We start from the raw sequence: 17,130 nt of genomic DNA on the forward strand, positions 1-17,130 counted from the left end.
AGCAAATTGAATGGTCTTTTGTTGCCATTTAAAAGATGCAGGAAAAACAGTTGGAAGTTACGATTAGCTGAGCAAATTCGAAATAATAGAACCATAGATCGAACTCCTTTTTCAGAACAGTTCTGTCTGTACAAGTCTCACAAACACTAATGGTTTCGGTAAGTTTGATAAATTTCGCAATATTTATCACTTTTACAGGTAATTATGCATAATCCTTTTAGACCGTGTATGCACAAACGTGAGGGTTTGCTTCTTTTCAGCCCAAACGTCAAGAATTGTGCGTTATCGCTGAAATTAAAGCCGAAGTCCCTGAGGTTAAAAAAAAATCTACAGAGAGAAAAAACAACCCCTTCCTAGTGTCGTCTTAACGCATGGGCCCACCCGGGCGCGGCCCGGAAGCCTCAAGAGTAGAGGGGCCTCACGAAAATGAGATCTAGTTGAAATTTTCTAGAATTTACTAGGTAGGGCCTGAGAAACAGCACTTGTCCCGGAGGCCCATGATGCTTTTAAGACGGCCCTGCTCCTTCCCCAGGGCCGTAGGGGGCTTTCTCGGGGGCAGTCTTTTCTTGGAGTCTCCTTGAAATGGTTATGCTCAGAAAAAGGAGGAGTTACAAGCACCCCCCCCCCCCACAATTCGGCTCGGGACACCGCCCAAGTTGCAGGGCTCTGTGCTTTGGCTGGTGTTCGCTTGCCCCTTCTGTTTCTTAGTACTGTGTCTGAAAGGGATAACTTCAAATGAAGTTTATGAGTTTTATAAATATGAAAGAAATCGTACGGAAATACTTTAATTTTATCACTTTTATTATCAGCTTTTCCCGTACGTGATGCGTGCATTACATGAATTTTACCATAAAATTCAATTAAAATAAGTATGAAGAAGATAGATCCTTTGTGATGAGTATCCTCCATAAATGTGTGATGTTTTGCTTTTTTTTAATGTTTTTAATAAAAAAAAGTTGCGGTTTTATGCTTGTTTACTAGTTAAATAGCAGTAATCCCATTCTAGAAGAAGATTTTCCGACTTCTTCGTCCCTTAATATCCAACCAGGAGGGGGGGGGGCATGGTGACGATCACCACACCTAGAGTTTGATAATATGGTAGAATGAATCTGTCCCGTAAAATACGGGACAGTAATGACCAAAGCGCTTGCAGAGAAGCGCCTCTTCAAGCGCTTTGGTAATGACTAGCAAAAATTGCCTCCTCTGACACATCGCTCTGGATTCGCGTCGGGGGGGGGGGGGTCGCCACTAGGTCTAAGACCGGCCCTGTGTATTGTAACTCACCATAAAAGTCAGCTGAAAAGCAGAAAATTGTTGAATTTTGGACGAAACACTCGTTTCGGTATATTCACGATAGAGGCTTATGTTAATTTGTGTAAGTTAATAAATTTCAAAAATTTATCATTTGAACAAAAATGAAAAATACGTCACTGAAAAAAATCGAAACGAAAACGTTCTTAACGTAATTCACTGTGTTTTTGCAAAAAAAGAAAAAAACAGTATTCTTTTTATCAACACCCCTAGTTATATGCACCTTGATGATCGATTCAAAACAATATTTTCGGTAAACGTTCAGGTGCTTCTCTGAGATTTGCCATATTCATATGTAAAATACTTCGTTCATTTCCGAGAACAGATGAATACATACTTCATCGTTATAGTAGGACTGCTAGAGGCTTTTACCGCCGGTCATAAATAGCGGGTCCAATGGTCGAAGGTAGTTTTCTATTGCCCGAAAATTCCCAATCACTTATAATTATTCCCCTTTGAAGTTACGAGGCCTGGTCACTGGCGAGTTGCACAGATGTTTTTTCAGTCTCCAAGTAATTCTACAGATACCGAGTTATCTCATGACATTATTTTCAGGACATTTTCTGTGGTACCTAATGGCAAATAGTGAACACGCAAACAGCAGAGTCATCTGGTTGTCAACAGAGAACCCTGTAGCAGTAGAATATTTTCAGGAAAGACGGACCGAGAGTATGGAGATTTTTTTCCCCCTGCTGTATTGTTCGGGTTTCATGACGACGGGTACTCAAAATTGCGAAAAGAAAAAAAAATACAATTAAAAATACGGTGGTGACCAGAGACACGTTTACTTTCCTTGGGACCTTGCAACAAAACGAATGATTTTCAGTGCGATAGGGGAAGAGGAATCCTCCAAATTCCTATAGCTTACGATTGCAGGTTTTTTCATCTATCATCATCCCTTGTATGATTTTTACACTGAAAAATTCGAATAATATTTTTCATAATGGTGAAATAAACCAATTAGTTATTCGCGTGGAAATGCTGTGAGGAATGAAAGGGTAATGAATATATTCTCGCGGTTCGGTCAGGGCCGCAACTAGGGGGGGAGCAGGCGGATCTTCTGCCCCGGGCGCTGGACTAGAAGGGGGTGCAAAAATTTCACACTTTTACCTCTCTTTTAACATTACAAGGGGGCGCTAAAATGCATGCTTGCCCCTGCTGACCAAGCTTCTAGTTGCGGCTCTGGGCCCGGTACGATTGAGAAACACTGCTCTAGAAGGTGTTGACTCAGCTCACCAAATAAACAAGGGTAATCAAGGGCGTAGCCAGGGGGGGGGACTTGGGGGTCTGGTCCCCCCCCCCCGAAATGTGAGAAAATGACCGAAAAAAGGGAAAAAGATGGCCAAATCCATTGTTCTGTCACTTTGGTCCCCTCCCCCCGAAATGAAAGTGATTCCCCCCCCCCCCGAACGAAATTTCTGGCTACGCCCCTGAGGGTAATAGTTCGTTGTGGTTGTTCTTTCGAAAACAACCAAAAATATTTTTTTGAAGATTTTCGATTATATTCATCCTGACAAAAACAATTTTAAAGAACGTTTAATGGAGATGAAATTGGAAAGTTTGACGCAAACAGTCGAAAAGAAAACAATGATGTAATATTTCCTCCATGATAACAACCTTATATGTTCTAGAACTCTATGGGCAGTATTCACCGGCATGGTTTAAGCTATAGTCACAATTTTTTGATAAGAGATCAAAACAGGTTTAGTTAAATTGAGGGTTTTAACCAATCTATGTTGATCTCTTATCCAAAAATTGTAACTTCAGGTTTAAACCATGTCGGTGAATACGGCCCTAAACATTCTAGAAACCTTCGATAACAACCACTACGAACTGAACTCTTTGTTTATCTTGAGAGTCAAGTGCAGTCACAGACAAAAATGTTTAACCGGCGGTCAACACTCTTAATGCAGCTTTGGTTGTGACTATGCTGTTGCGGCGTGATTCTTAAATGGTCGTAACTTGTGATCAAGAGGTTCAATTAGGATTCCACCTTGCACGGATTCACTGATTCCTTGGTCGGATTCATTCGTGTCGAGTTCACATTCAAGTACAGGGGGTCTATTACGCTCATGTCGTTATGCCCGCGTTTCAAACGTGTTTGAGGTTTGTGGTGCATTGTGGGATAGATTTACGTCACCATCGCTAAAGGTTGATTTTTCTCACATCGTTACTAGCGATTTTCGTTATCGACATCGCTACGTGAAACGTTAACTAACGAGAACCGGAGACCACTCGTTATGTTCGCGTTACGGAAATAAACATGGCCGCTCGCGCGTACATTTTTCGATGGTGAGAGCAACGGAGACAAATTAGTTAGAATAGGAAATTATTCATTCATTATTAATTTCTCAAGTTGTTCATTATAATGAATAATAATTCTCTGAATTACATTACTTAATTTAGTAACATGATTTAGAGACAGCATTATCGTTTAAAATGTTATCTGTACACATACTGATTGGAAAAAATTATTCATAGTGGTAAATCGTTATAAATTATTATACTCGGTACAAAGATAAATCACTCTACACAACGTTATTATTTTTTTTAATCTTGTATGGAAATGTCTTTATTCTAATCTTAAACTCATCTCAATATAAGAATATTATTTAACTGGTAAATCTCTCTATCGCGATGTTTTCAAGACATTTTGAAATTTGCTCAATATTTTTTTTACATCTCGTTCAAAATCGACGTCAATATATATTTAAACGTCTCCAGATTTTCCCCTTCTTAATTCGTTTAATAACATTGATATTTTGTAATACCAATTAAGTATTGCTACTTTCTGTGCAGTACACGGAAGTGTAATGCAGTAAACACCATTACACACGTTATACTCTGTACACTATAAAAAATCAAAGTAAATTTTATTAATCAACAAATAAATTTTTTCTAATCCTTGAGTGCATTTTCTGATCGGAGTATAAAAAAAGAAATATCAACAACAGTGTAAATTTGGTAGCACTTCATTTTCATGTGTGAAACAAGAAAACCAATATTTGCGTTAAGGCAAATTCTCAACGAGCCTCATAACGCAAATCTCAGCGACCATCGTCAAAAACTTGATTTTTCTCAGCAACCAGCGGTATGTCGTTCTATATTTCTATTTTACGAAAAACTCCCTGGTCCGAGAGTTGCGTTAGCTCCGAAAGGGATGGACCAATCGGATAATTTTCTCCGCTGCTGATAATCATCATCACTATCAACGAGTGCTGCAGCACGTGCGTTATTACAGGGCTCGGCACGGGTCACTTTTTCCCCTAAAAGTCACTTTTTTAGAAGCTGGTCACTTTTATTACCTATTTTCGGGCCCAGGTCACTTTTTCCACTTTTTTTAGCAAAAAAACCTCGGTCTCGCGCGCTTTTCGGGTGTCAGTGTTTTTCTTTTCTTCAAGGACGAACTTTACCGGTTCAAGGTCGCTAATTTTCTCCCTCCCTTCATTGAACTACGATCGTACAAGGAACCCATATATATATATATAATATATATATATATATGAAGGCGTCTTTATCTTCCCGGGAGCATACCGTGTGACGTCAGCATAACTTGATTTCAAGGCGCTTGGAAAGAAAGCTCCTTATAGTTAAGAGTCGTCATTTTATGGAAAAGCCGATCGGAAAAAAATAGCGTATTTACAACAAAGAATTTTTTCCCCTCCTCTACTACCATTCTTTCTTATTTCCCCACTCGTTCTTTCATTTTCATCTTATTTTAAAATTGATCCTTTATTTTATTAGTTTTAAAAAGTTTGTCCTAAGGGCCGAATTCCTTTCTTGGAGCATCGAGCAAGTTACATTTGTTGTTTGTTCTATCGTTACTTTTATTAATTTTTTTTAACATTTGAAATGACGATTTAAAGGCTCATTTACATTGAGCGAGTTTATAAAGAGAGCCCGTGCAGAAATTAACTTACGCGCAGCGGGAGAATACCAAAGCGCGCATATTAAAGATGCATACTATTAATACGTATTAAGCGTATTATTAGTACGCTTTGGAGAATACTCTTGTAGCTGGCCAACGTTAAAGAAGCTCGCAAGTATTTTGAATTTACTTAGAATAAAAAAAAAAATCATCCGACTGAAAATCGCGATCTATCTAGAAATAAAATTCGTACTATTTTTCTAACTGGATTTAAATCTCAGCAAGAAACCGTAGCCCCAGATATGATCGAAAGGAGAACTGTTTATAAGATCACAGAATCCTGCAATTCAACGTTTATGGAAGGATGACGTCACTCTCTGCTACCATACGATGGTTTTTAACAACTGGCTGTTGCGAAGATATATTTTGGAAAGAGAGAAAATTCAACTGCCCCTGCTGGGAATCGAACCCACGTCCTTTCACTTTCCGGTTGAATTTTCTCTTTCCAAAATATATCTTCGCAACAGCCAGTTATTAAAAACCTTCGTGTGGTAGCGGAGAGTGACGTCATCCTTCCATAAGTCTCCATCTAGTGGCAGCGTCAGCAGTTGTGAGCTTGGCCTGAGTCTGGTCTGGCCGTCCATGTACGGTCCTTTTCAGTGTACACGAGCTCCAAGGAAAGATTGAGAGATTCGTTGCCTCTGTAGTCTAGTGCGTTCACCCGGAAAGTGAAAGGACGTGGGTTCGATTCCCCGCAGGGGCAGTTGAATTTTCTCTCTTTCCAAAATATATCTTCGCAACAGCCAGTTGTTAAAAACCTTCGGATTCAACGTTTATTTAACCAAATCAGATGAAAATTGGTCATCAGGCTGATGAAAACTCAGTTAACGTGCATGCGAGCCGTACATAGAGGTGGATTTAACGGTGGGCACAGCGACCGCGCCTTTGGCCCCTACTTTATACTTTTTTCATAATTTAAGGGGCGTAATATTAATTTTTTTTTATGCCCGGGGCCGTCAACAACTGACCTTTATCCGCTTCTGGCCGTAACTTAATTTAGAGCATCTTCACGATGCTGATTGTTGACTTAATATCGACATATTGCGCTCCATTCTCGGTGTTGTGTAAAAAAAATCCCCTTTTCAGACCTCGGAAGTTATTACAACGTTTTTGTCTCGAGTCGCTGTTATGACCGCAATAGGAAAGGGCGGGGTCTGGTTCCACGGGTGTTGAACGAGGAAGGGTGCCGAGTTTACTCTTTTTTCCGTTATTAAAAATGGATACCGGCCCCGGGCGATAGTAAATTTTCGTTCGTACTTGCGGCCCGGGTTGCTACATACCGTGATCAAATCCAAAACTAGGGGGGGGGGGCAATGCCTCGAATGGAATTTTTGATGGAATGGTATATTTAAGAAAAGGAAATAAATTCCTTTGCAAAATTATCGAATTTCACAGTCAAGGGGCAGTAAAATTACATTTCCTCTCCAGAAAAAATATCGTATTACGGCCATGGTAAATCGGGTGCCCCGGGTGGGGGCGAATTCACTGCTTTTGTTCTTTGAAAATTACGGGAGGAGTCCGAGCTAACGTGGCGACTTTTTTTCGCGCTAAAATAAGTAGCCCTGACAGCAGCATCCATAAACTCTATCAACCGCATTTATAAACCCCGTATGTCGTTGATTCGATTTTTGTGTTCATTTTATCCTAATTTTCCGTATTTCCCGATATATTTCTATCGATTTTCGCATATTGCCGCATATTTGGTTGATTCATGTTATAAATTATATATTTTTTTGTAATTTTATGTGCCCTTTGTCAGCCATCTTGAATTGATCGCCGCAAAACGGCGATTGGTTGGCGAGGAAAAAAGTCGCCACGTTGGTGCTTACAAGGTTCATGGGAAATTTACCGGGGAAGACCGCGGAGTCTTTTTCTGTTAAAAATTACGGGGGGGGGGGGGAGGCAAAATTATATTGTTTCTGGGTAAAGTAGTAAATGTTTTTTTTGCAAGGGTGTATGTTGTGTGTAAAAAAAAAGGAAAATATATATTTAAAAATTTTTCTCTCAAAAACCAAACAATTTCAAAACTGATTTGTTTTCTCCCTCACCCAAGGGCAGTATTATTTTGGAGCCTCCTCCGCCTGTAAAAGAGTAGACCCACCCACCCTTCCCAGTCCTCCAGCCATAGGTGCAGATAGACTTGAAGGTCTTAGAGATGCGGCAGATGACAATTGATATACATCATTAGGCTCTGCCATTGACGTTGGGGGGGGGGGATGGATTGCCCTCCCTCAATGTATAAGGGGCCGTTCAAGTATTACGTAAGCAAATTTTTAGCCATTTTTGACCCCCCCCCCTTGTCAGCAAAATTTCGTCATCAGCTCTGCCCCTCTGAATCCTAACTCATATTTTCATAAAGGGTGGTTGATGACGTAAGCATTATCGAAACCCCCCTTGTCATCAAAAGTCAGCAAGTCAGAAACACCCCCCTCCATCGATGATGACGTAATACTTGAACGGCCCCTAACAATTAAAATAATTTAGTTAATTTAAATAATTTATTTAATTCAGTAGTTTAAGTAATATTTTAATTTAATAATTTAAAATAATATTGTTAAAAATGTAATTTTAGTTTTTTTTTTTAAATCAATCATTATAGTAAATTTCTTAAAATTTGTTGGAAGATGTTATACAAACCTAATTATGTAAATCAATTTGTACTTAGTTAAAAAAAAGAGTTTGAGTACATTTTGTATACTGTCATTCATAGCATAACATAATGAAAAATCCACTAGAATGTAGATGGGACAAATTCTCTCATCAAATTTTGTGTTATTTCATTTTTTTTTCCTTCTTTGAATGTGAAAATTTTTTCCCGTTTTGAAGTTTTTCCTGCTTAAATTGATTTTAAGATGGGTTGTGGATAGCAATATGGGGCCATTCAAGTATTACATAAGCAAATTTTTAGTCATTTTCGACCCCCCCCCCCCCGTCAGCAAATCGGAAACCCCCTCCCCCCATCTATGTGATGACGTAATACTTGAACGGCCCCTATGGGGGGGGGGGAAAGGCATTACTACTGTTACTTAGAAAGGATGTAATGTTACTCTCTCACACATAGTTGTTGATAAATTTGATAAGTTATTCAAAACTTTTCTGGTTAGCAGAATGCATTCGAGTTTGATTTATTTCACACTGCTATATGTAAAAAAAGCAATTTCGATGAGCTCCATTGAAATACAAAGTTTAGTGAAAACTAAATTCATTCAATTTGGTAATAATCAAAATTCATTGCCCATTTGGTCTCTTTCTAAAATTATTTTGGTCACTATTGGGTCACTTTTCAAACATTTTGGTCACTATTTGGTCACTTTTTTAAATATTTTGGTCACTATTTTCACTAGTTTTGAGGCCATGATCCGTGCTGAGCCCTGGTTATTATTATTTTATTTATTTGTACGCGTTAGTGTGTGTTGGTTGTCCCTAATTTTCTAAGCTGCATTTTTTTTAATTCATCCGGATTATTTTTATTTTCATCAAATATTTGAGAAAAAGGTAGGCTATGCACGCACATGATACTGGCGCGGGGAAATTTTCTAAATTATTACGTTTAAAAAATGATTTTCTATTGAAGTTCAATGATGTTATGAATTTCCAAAACGACTATCAAAAATATCATATCTTACCATGTTTTTAACACATTTATCTACCGTCTTGATATTAAGTCAAAATCAAGAACAAGTAACCTTTTATTTACATCATTAATTAGAAAATTGGTTTTCTTGTTTCACACATGAAAATGAAGTGCTACCAAATTTACACTGTTGTTGATATTTCTTTTTTATACTCCGATCAGAAAATGCACTCAAGGATTAGAAAAAATTTATTTGTTGATTAATAAAATTTACTTTGATTTTTTATAGTGTACAGAGTATAGTGTGTGTGTAATGGTGTTTACTGCATTACACTTCTGTGTACTGCACAGAAAGTAGCGACCAAAGCTGCATTAAGAGTACTTACAAGCGGCTTTGGTAGCAACACTTAATTGATATTACAAAATATCAATGTTATTAAACGAATTAAGAAGGGGAAAATCTGGGGACGTTTAAATATATATTGACGTCGATTTTGAACGAGATGTAAAAAAAATATTGAGCAAATTTCAAAATGTCTTGAAAACATCGCGATAGAGAGATTTACCAGTTAAATAATATTCTTATATTGAGATGAGTTTAAGATTAGAATAAAGACATTTCCATACAAGATTAAAAAAAATAATAACGTTGTGTAGAGTGATTTATCTTTGTACCGAGTATAATAATTTATAACGATTTACCACTATGAATAATTTTTTCCAATCAGTATGTGTACAGATAACATTTTAAACGATAATGCTGTCTCTGAATCATGTTACTAAATTAAGTAATGTAATTCAGAGAATTATTATTCATTATAATGAACAATTTGGAAATTATTCATTGATTATTAATTTATCAATTCTAATTTGTCTGCGTTGCTCTCACCATCGAAAAATGTACGCGCGAGCGGCCATGTTTATTTCCGTAACGCGAACATAACGAGTGGTCTTCGGTTTTCGTTAGTTAACGTTTCACGTTGCAATGTCGATAACGAAAATCGCTAGTAACGATGTGAGAAAAATCAACCTTTAGCGATGGTGACGTAAATCTATCCCACAATGCACCGCAAACCCCAAACACGTTTGAAACGCGGGCATAACGACATGAGCGTAATAGGCCCCCAGGTCAGTAGATGCGCATAAGGTATTATTTACTGTTCTGGGGGCGAGTGCGAATAATATTTTTCGGAGAGTCTCCGGAACTTAAATTATTTTTGCAAAGTTTTTTTCTATCACGTAGATTAATGAAAGAAACGTTCATAACTCCTTATTGTTTGACTCGGAACTCGGGGTCTGGGCCCCGTTGACCACCCACTGAGCAAGATCTGACCTGGTGCCCATCTTGAGTCTCATTCCATGTTCAAATGCCGAGAACAGGACAACAAATTTCAAGAAACAGAAATTAATTATAAAAATAAGTAATTAATTTCTGTTTCTTCGGGAAGAATTATTGACAACATTCGGGCCCTATCCCAAAAAAAGTGTCAGTTGACACCTTCAAGAAGGCCGTGATAAGAACAGGTTGAATAACTACGAAAAGAAAAAAATTAAACAAGGCTAAGCTTTGACCAGAAACTGTGCATTGGGATGAAAATGTTGCTTCCGTGTAAAATATCTGTATTGATAGCTCCCCAGGTGTGGAAAGGGTGAAGTTTGTTTATGACGTGGACAGGTTCATAGAAAGCAGAAACCACAGTTGCTCGAAAGTTAAGCTTAAAACTCTTAATGCAGCTTCGGCAGAAACACTTTGTACTTGGTTTATATAAATTAAACTAAGAAATCAGCCTCTTCCCACCGCCAGAAATATGTAGAGGAAAAAAATTTATCCACTTGCTGTGGATTCTCTCTTAGGTCATTTCAACCCCTTAATTTTTGAGAGGGAATTAGTCACTAAGAGTAGCTAATAAAATTGAGCTAACTTTATTTCTTCTGTTTGTCGTTTTTTCTCTGACTCAATCTTCAAAGTTACATCTGAAAAATAATCATGACCACTTTCTACACTGTTATTAAATCTCTACAAATCGTACATAAAAAAAAAATTGGGGAATATTGATCTTTTTGTATGGTCACTAAAACATTTATCAGTTGCCAGATATTAACTGTGTGTCGCCCCAGCTCATTTCAAATGCTAAAATTCATTTACAAAAACTGGAAATAACATTTATAAAACATACTCGCCATTCATGTGCATGCACTTCTGCCATTTGGCTCAGTTTCCAAGTTGCTGTGGTGAACCATTCTGTGAGTGTGTTATTGCTATTATTTTATTGCTATTATGTTATTGTGTGAGTGACAATAGCCTGCAATAACCCATCACAATATAGTTGTTGACCTCAAAAGTCATCCTTCATTTTGTCAAGCATGATGTAATCCCAGGCAGCCAGATTGTGAGAGAACACTGTGAAGTGTGAGGTTGTCACGTGTCTGATGACTGTAATCGTACATAGCAAAAAAAATTAGGAGGAACATTGATCTTCTTGTATGGTCACTAAAACATTTATCAGTTGCCAGATATTAACTGTGTGTCGCCCCAGCTCATTTCAAATACTAAAAATTATGCTCCCAATTCAGGATAGATTTTGTACAGAAATGATCAACACAAATTCAGTCAAAGGGTGGAAAATATTTTATTCACAAAAAAAACCAGATATTACATTCATTGCACATACTCCCCATTCATGTGCATGCACTTCTTCCATTTGGCTGAAAGTTTTTGAGCAGCTGTGGCAAGCCATTCCATGGGTGTATTGGTGCACCATCTATAAACAATAGCCTGCAATACCCATCACATTGCAGTTGCTGATCTTGCATGTTGTCCTTCATTTTCTCAGACATGACGTAGTCCAAGGGAGCCAAATCATGCACGTTGGGTGAGTGTGATACAGGCCATTTTATGTATCGATTGGTGAGGGACAATGCAAGGCTATGGTGTTGCAGGGATTTTTTCTCTAATAGGGTTGTTAATAAATGGAATAGCTTACCCCCCCGGAAGTAATAAATTGTAACACAATTGACACGTTTAAAAAGAAATGCGATAAACATGTTGGGGTAAATCGAGAAGCTATCCATACTTAGAATAAGACAACCATAAGTATTCTTTATGGGCGTTGTATAATATTTTATGTGTATATATATTGTTTACAATTTTTGTTAATTGCATTTTTAATTGAGTTGCTATATTTTTTAAATGTATAACATCCATATTTTTATGGGCATCTTTTTCTCAACCAGCTCGTTGGGCATGTTGCCTGTTGTGGCGTTGTATTCGTATTTATAAGAAATTTTAACTGGTGGGGCACTAGAAAAAAAGAGCGAAGCGGAGTAAGTTACAGTGTGTTCATACAAATGACATAGCAGGTGAGAATTTCAAATTTTAATAAAATGATTAATTTATAAAAATATTAATATTAAATTATTAATCTCATTAATTATAACTCTCTGTGTTAATGCATAACATGCAAAACAGGGAGGGTGGCGATGTACAAACTTGAAAAAAAAAACATAGCAAGAAATCTATCAGAAGTTTATAGCGCAAGCTGCAATCAAAAATTATGCACAATGGGGATAATGACACATTGTATTGGCATTGATTCAAAACAATATAAAAAACATGTGAGGTTGGAAATTATTGCATGTACAAAAAGATGCAAGGTGAAATTGTATATAAGATGCAGAACAGGAGTATATAACATTTGCAAAAACAGATCAATGAAGGTATTCAAAAAATGCACTAAATAGGTAAAAGGAAGAGTGTGTGTGTGGCATGATCGGAGATGGTTGCGTGGTGCTGGCATTGATTAAAAACAATATAAAAAACATATGCGAGGTAGAAAATTATTGCAAGTACAAAAGGAAGCAAGATGACATTGTATAGCGTTATAAAATTATAATGTTTTTCAAAAAATAGATTCATCTCTTTATCGAAAACAACTAGAAACCAGACTTAAACAGAATAAATTTATTTGGATGACCACATACTTCTCGTATTTCCCAGAACATTCCTGTATTTTCACGTGATTTAATAATAGACTAATAGTATACAGGAAATTTTTTTTGAAAAAGGCAAACAACAAGATGGACAGTTTTTCCATCCAAATGGCCAAGAAAAAGGCTTGATCTAGTTGGAAAATAACTAAGTTGTTTACACTGTTCGAGCTTGAGTAGGCACTAAAGAAACGCATTTAAACACTTCAATTTTAGAATGGAAAATAAAAGCAAGAAAAAAATTTACCCTTTTTTCGATGTTAAAATGTAGATTTTTATTTCTACCTTTTTTCAATTATAATAAAAACCTATCTTTTTTGATAGGTTTTTATTAAGACATGAAAAGACATGAACATCACAAGACATGAAAAATAAATATTCAATTTTAAAAAAATCTGAACAAAAAGTAATTTTACACTAGTCCGCATTTGCGAATAATAAGTTCTCAACATGAAATTTCCGGTTATAATCATCTCAAATTTTATCTTGCGTAACACGGATCCTCCTATAAAGACATTGACATATGATAACCTAGGTCTTGATTGGTATTTTTTATGGTTTGTTATTACTGTATGGCTCCGCTTGAGAGTGGCCATTGGCTAGCTCATCACAAAAAGATTCTGTCACCAACACATCCACTAAAAACAGACACCATGGTATTCTTCCCTTCCTCCACCTCTAATTTTTACAAACATTTGAGATTCAATAGTAACGGAATTGGTCTTCAATTATTGTATTCACATAGTGTGGTTCACTATACACAGAAACTCATAAAACCACTATACAGTGGAACACTCGTTAATATGACTCTCATTTATATGACTTTTACTTATTAACTCATTAATTATACATGTTTGGCTTCAGTTGCAGTTTATTCCTATACATATTAATGTTAAAATATTTAATTTATTAGGCGCACAACATCAATTATGCAGTGTTTTCATTTCAAAATAGTTTTCATTTTTGTCAATAAGATTTCAATTAATTTTGTAGGTAGCAAAAGACATCACTGAAATTAATATTTTTATGAATATCGCCAGAAAAGTCATAATTTTTAGTGTGAGTGTAAACAGATACATAAACATCCAGCAAGCTTGTGACCCCTTTAAATTAGGCTCTAAAATGGTTTGTTTATTGTAAGTTTTTGAGAACTACGGAAACTCTGTGAGCCATGAACAAAATAATTTACATTTGTTGAAGGGCAACCATATTAGATGTACAGACCATACTACGTCACATACTACATGTTCCTTCCTAGTTTTTTTTATCGTGTTAGTGCTTCGCTTCCCAGTATTATTTCTGAAGCATTTGTAACTGGTCTACTGGTGAGAAACAAGTACAATATATGAGTTTGTTCTTTCATTTCCAGTAGAATTTCCTTTGGTTGTGGTATCTCTTGCTTGCTAGCTGGCTGCGTGGAATTAGCTTTTATTGATTCCTGAAAAAAAGAAGAAAAGCCCCCTTCCCTGTTGAAAGTAAAATGAAAATTTCGACAAAAAAATCTGGATGTATGAAAGAGTGAAACGTGTGAAGAAATTAAGTATGCCGAGTTACTTTCAGGGACGGTTGCAAAAAATATAATAAAAATAAATCTGTAAATATAAACAGTATTATTCGCAGAAAATCTTACAAATTTGTTTTCAATTTTCTTTTTTCGTCATTTTTAAAATTATTGTAAGAATTCTCGAGAGATAGAAAGATTAAAGGCAAAGTGTCATCATTGCATTAAATTTGTAAAAAAAATCATAATCTCATGACCCCCAAAGCAGAATGTGCCAAAATCTGAGACGTACGTCGCAGAACAATTAGTGCTACTGCAGAACAATTTGGAAGAATTTTAAGGAAAAGTGCAAAAAAAACATTATTACATGTTCAGGGATTTTTACCGCAGAACATTTCCAGTCAGTTGAGGACTCGTCGCAGAACAGTGCTAAACATTCTGTTTTGGGACTCATGACCTTTCTTTGTTTTCTTCATATTCAGTTTACTTTTAAGCGTAATACGAAAGTTAAAAATTATGGGAGAATCTGGGCTAAATCTCTCTCTCCAATGTACACTGCTCAAAACAATTAGTGGAGCACATGGTTTTAACAAAATTATGCAAAGATGTATACCGATAAGTAACATAAAATGAATCATCCATAATTTAAAGCCTAGCAGGAAACGGAAGAAGAAAACTTCATATGCAAATCAAAGTTCATGACGTCAAAAACCAGAAAAAGAAGATAAGGGCAGAAATCGGGATGTTGCAGAAAGTAATACGAAAGTTAAAAATTATGGGAGAATCTGGGCTAAATAAAAACCATGCTGTGGTTTGGTCTATGAAAAGTCATAAACGGGGTTCTCTCGCTCTCTCCAATGTACACTGCTCAAAACAATTAGTGGAGCACATGGTTTTAACAAAATTACGCAAAGATGTATACCAATAAGTAACATAAAATGAATCATCCATAATTTAAAGCCTAGCAGGAAACGGAAGAAGAAAACTTCATATGCAAATCAAAGTTCATGACGTCAAAAACCAGAAAAAGAAGATAAGGGCAGAAATCGGGATGTTGCAGAAACGTCTGTTTTACTGCCATAACTGTGAAATTCGATTGCGCAGTATTTTTTGTTGAGACAAGGTGACTTGAGAATGTCTCAACAACGTGATTTACCGGAATCCATGGCATGGCGTGTTATAGGCAGACTGGAAACCGGGCAAACACAACGTAGTGTCGCGGACGCTGTTGGAGTCGCCAGAAGTGTTGTTGCAAGGCTGTGGAATCTATTGCAAGAAACAGGAAATGTTAGACGTCGACCAGGGCAAGGTCGGCCACCCACCACTACAGCAACTGATGACCAGTATATACGGTTAACAGCCCGTCGAAACAGAACAGAGAATGCTACGCAGCTGCAAAGACGGTTGCTCTTGGCAACAAGACGAAGGGTGTCCAGCCAAACAGTACGTAATCGGCTTCATGAGGGAGGGCTCTATGCAAGTAGGCCAATGGTCTGCATTCCATTGACCCCACGCCACCGTGCGGCCCGAAGAAGATGGGCTGCTGAACATCGAGATTGGGTGCAACATGATTGGAGCCAAGTGCTGTTTACAGACGAGTCCCGATTCAGTCTGGAGTGTGACACCCGACATGTTCTGGTATGGAGGGACAGGGACACTCGAAATAACCCCGCATTCGTTCATGAAAGGTCACAATACAGACGAGCTGGTTGGATGGTATGGGGTGGAATCAGCATAGGCGGACGTATGGACCTGCATATCATTCGGAATGGCACTTTGATGGCCCGAAGGTATGCAGACGAGATACTGCGACCTCATGCCATCCCTTACGCTGGAGCCATTGGAAATTCCTTTGTTTTAAAGGATGATAATGCCCAACCGCATACAGCTCGTCTGGTGGAGAACATGCTTGAAGCTGAAACAATACAGCGTATGGAATGGCCAGCGTGCTCTCCTGACCTGAATCCAATCGAGCGTGTTTGGGACATGCTCGGACGACGCATTGCTGTGCGACCAAGGACGCCTGTTACTGTCCGAGACTTGCTAATTGCACTTCTTGAGGAGTGGAACAGTATCCTCTGCCATCCATCCATCGAGTCTGATCGATAACCTCATCGCATCCATGGCAAACAAGTGTGCAGCAGTCTTAGCTGTTCGAGGAGACCGCACGCCCTATTAAAACTCATGCATCATGTCTAAACAGTAGTTTTTTTATCGTTTACATGTAACCAAATTGTTGCCCTAAATCATCTTTTCATGTTTTTTCCATATTTTCAAAGAATTAAAGCTTAATTCCAAATTTTTTTACGTCTTTTTTCTGTATTGCGCATTGACACCCGTGTACTATCCATTGTATGCCAATACGTGGCTGTCTCGCACGGTTTTCTTCACTTTTTTGCTTGCTCCCCTACTTGTTTTGAGCAGTGTATTTCTTTTTTTCTTCATTCCCCTCCCTTCGGATCTCAAGACCGCCCATGGTTTTGTGTAACTACACTGTTTTTCTATCTATCTATATTGCTCTAAAATAGAATGTTTTAACCCCGGCATCTGATGACAACTCGGTAACTTTAGATCTTTTCTACTCCCACGGTTATATAACTAAATCGTTGTCACTTTAATGAGCATAAAAAAGAATAAATCAATGGTCATATCCTTCGCCTCTGCCATCCTCCGTCTGTTCTTTGTCTGATTTTTTATGAGAGCAAATGACCTATCCCAGAGAAGTCGGCCCCTGGAAAACTTATCTTTTCAGTTGAACTTTTCTTTTCCTTCTTGAAAAAAAAAAGATCAGTCATAAAAAAATGGGCCTCGCAAATGACAAAATGTTTT

General features: G+C 37.4%; 1 protein-coding gene across 2 annotated transcripts in view; it reads left to right on the forward strand.

Moving 5' to 3' along the window:
- LOC149068509 (uncharacterized) overlaps window positions 1-17,130 on the forward strand; it is a 47,358-nt gene that overhangs the window by 15,101 nt on the left and 15,127 nt on the right. The window contains exon 2 of one of the 2 annotated variants that reach the window (XM_089251860.1): window positions 12,048-12,173. The exons of the other annotated variant lie outside the window; for it this stretch is intronic. The gene's annotated coding sequence lies outside the window, so the exon portion shown is untranslated. The remainder of the gene's footprint in view (window positions 1-12,047; window positions 12,174-17,130) is intronic. 2 annotated transcript variants of the gene reach the window in all.

The sequence above is a fragment of the Pholcus phalangioides genome, unplaced genomic scaffold, assembly GCF_987345545.1.
Source record: "Pholcus phalangioides strain wild (caught in Gottingen) unplaced genomic scaffold, Ppha-v1.0 ptg000027l_1, whole genome shotgun sequence".
Taxonomy (NCBI): Eukaryota; Metazoa; Arthropoda; class Arachnida; order Araneae; family Pholcidae; genus Pholcus; species Pholcus phalangioides.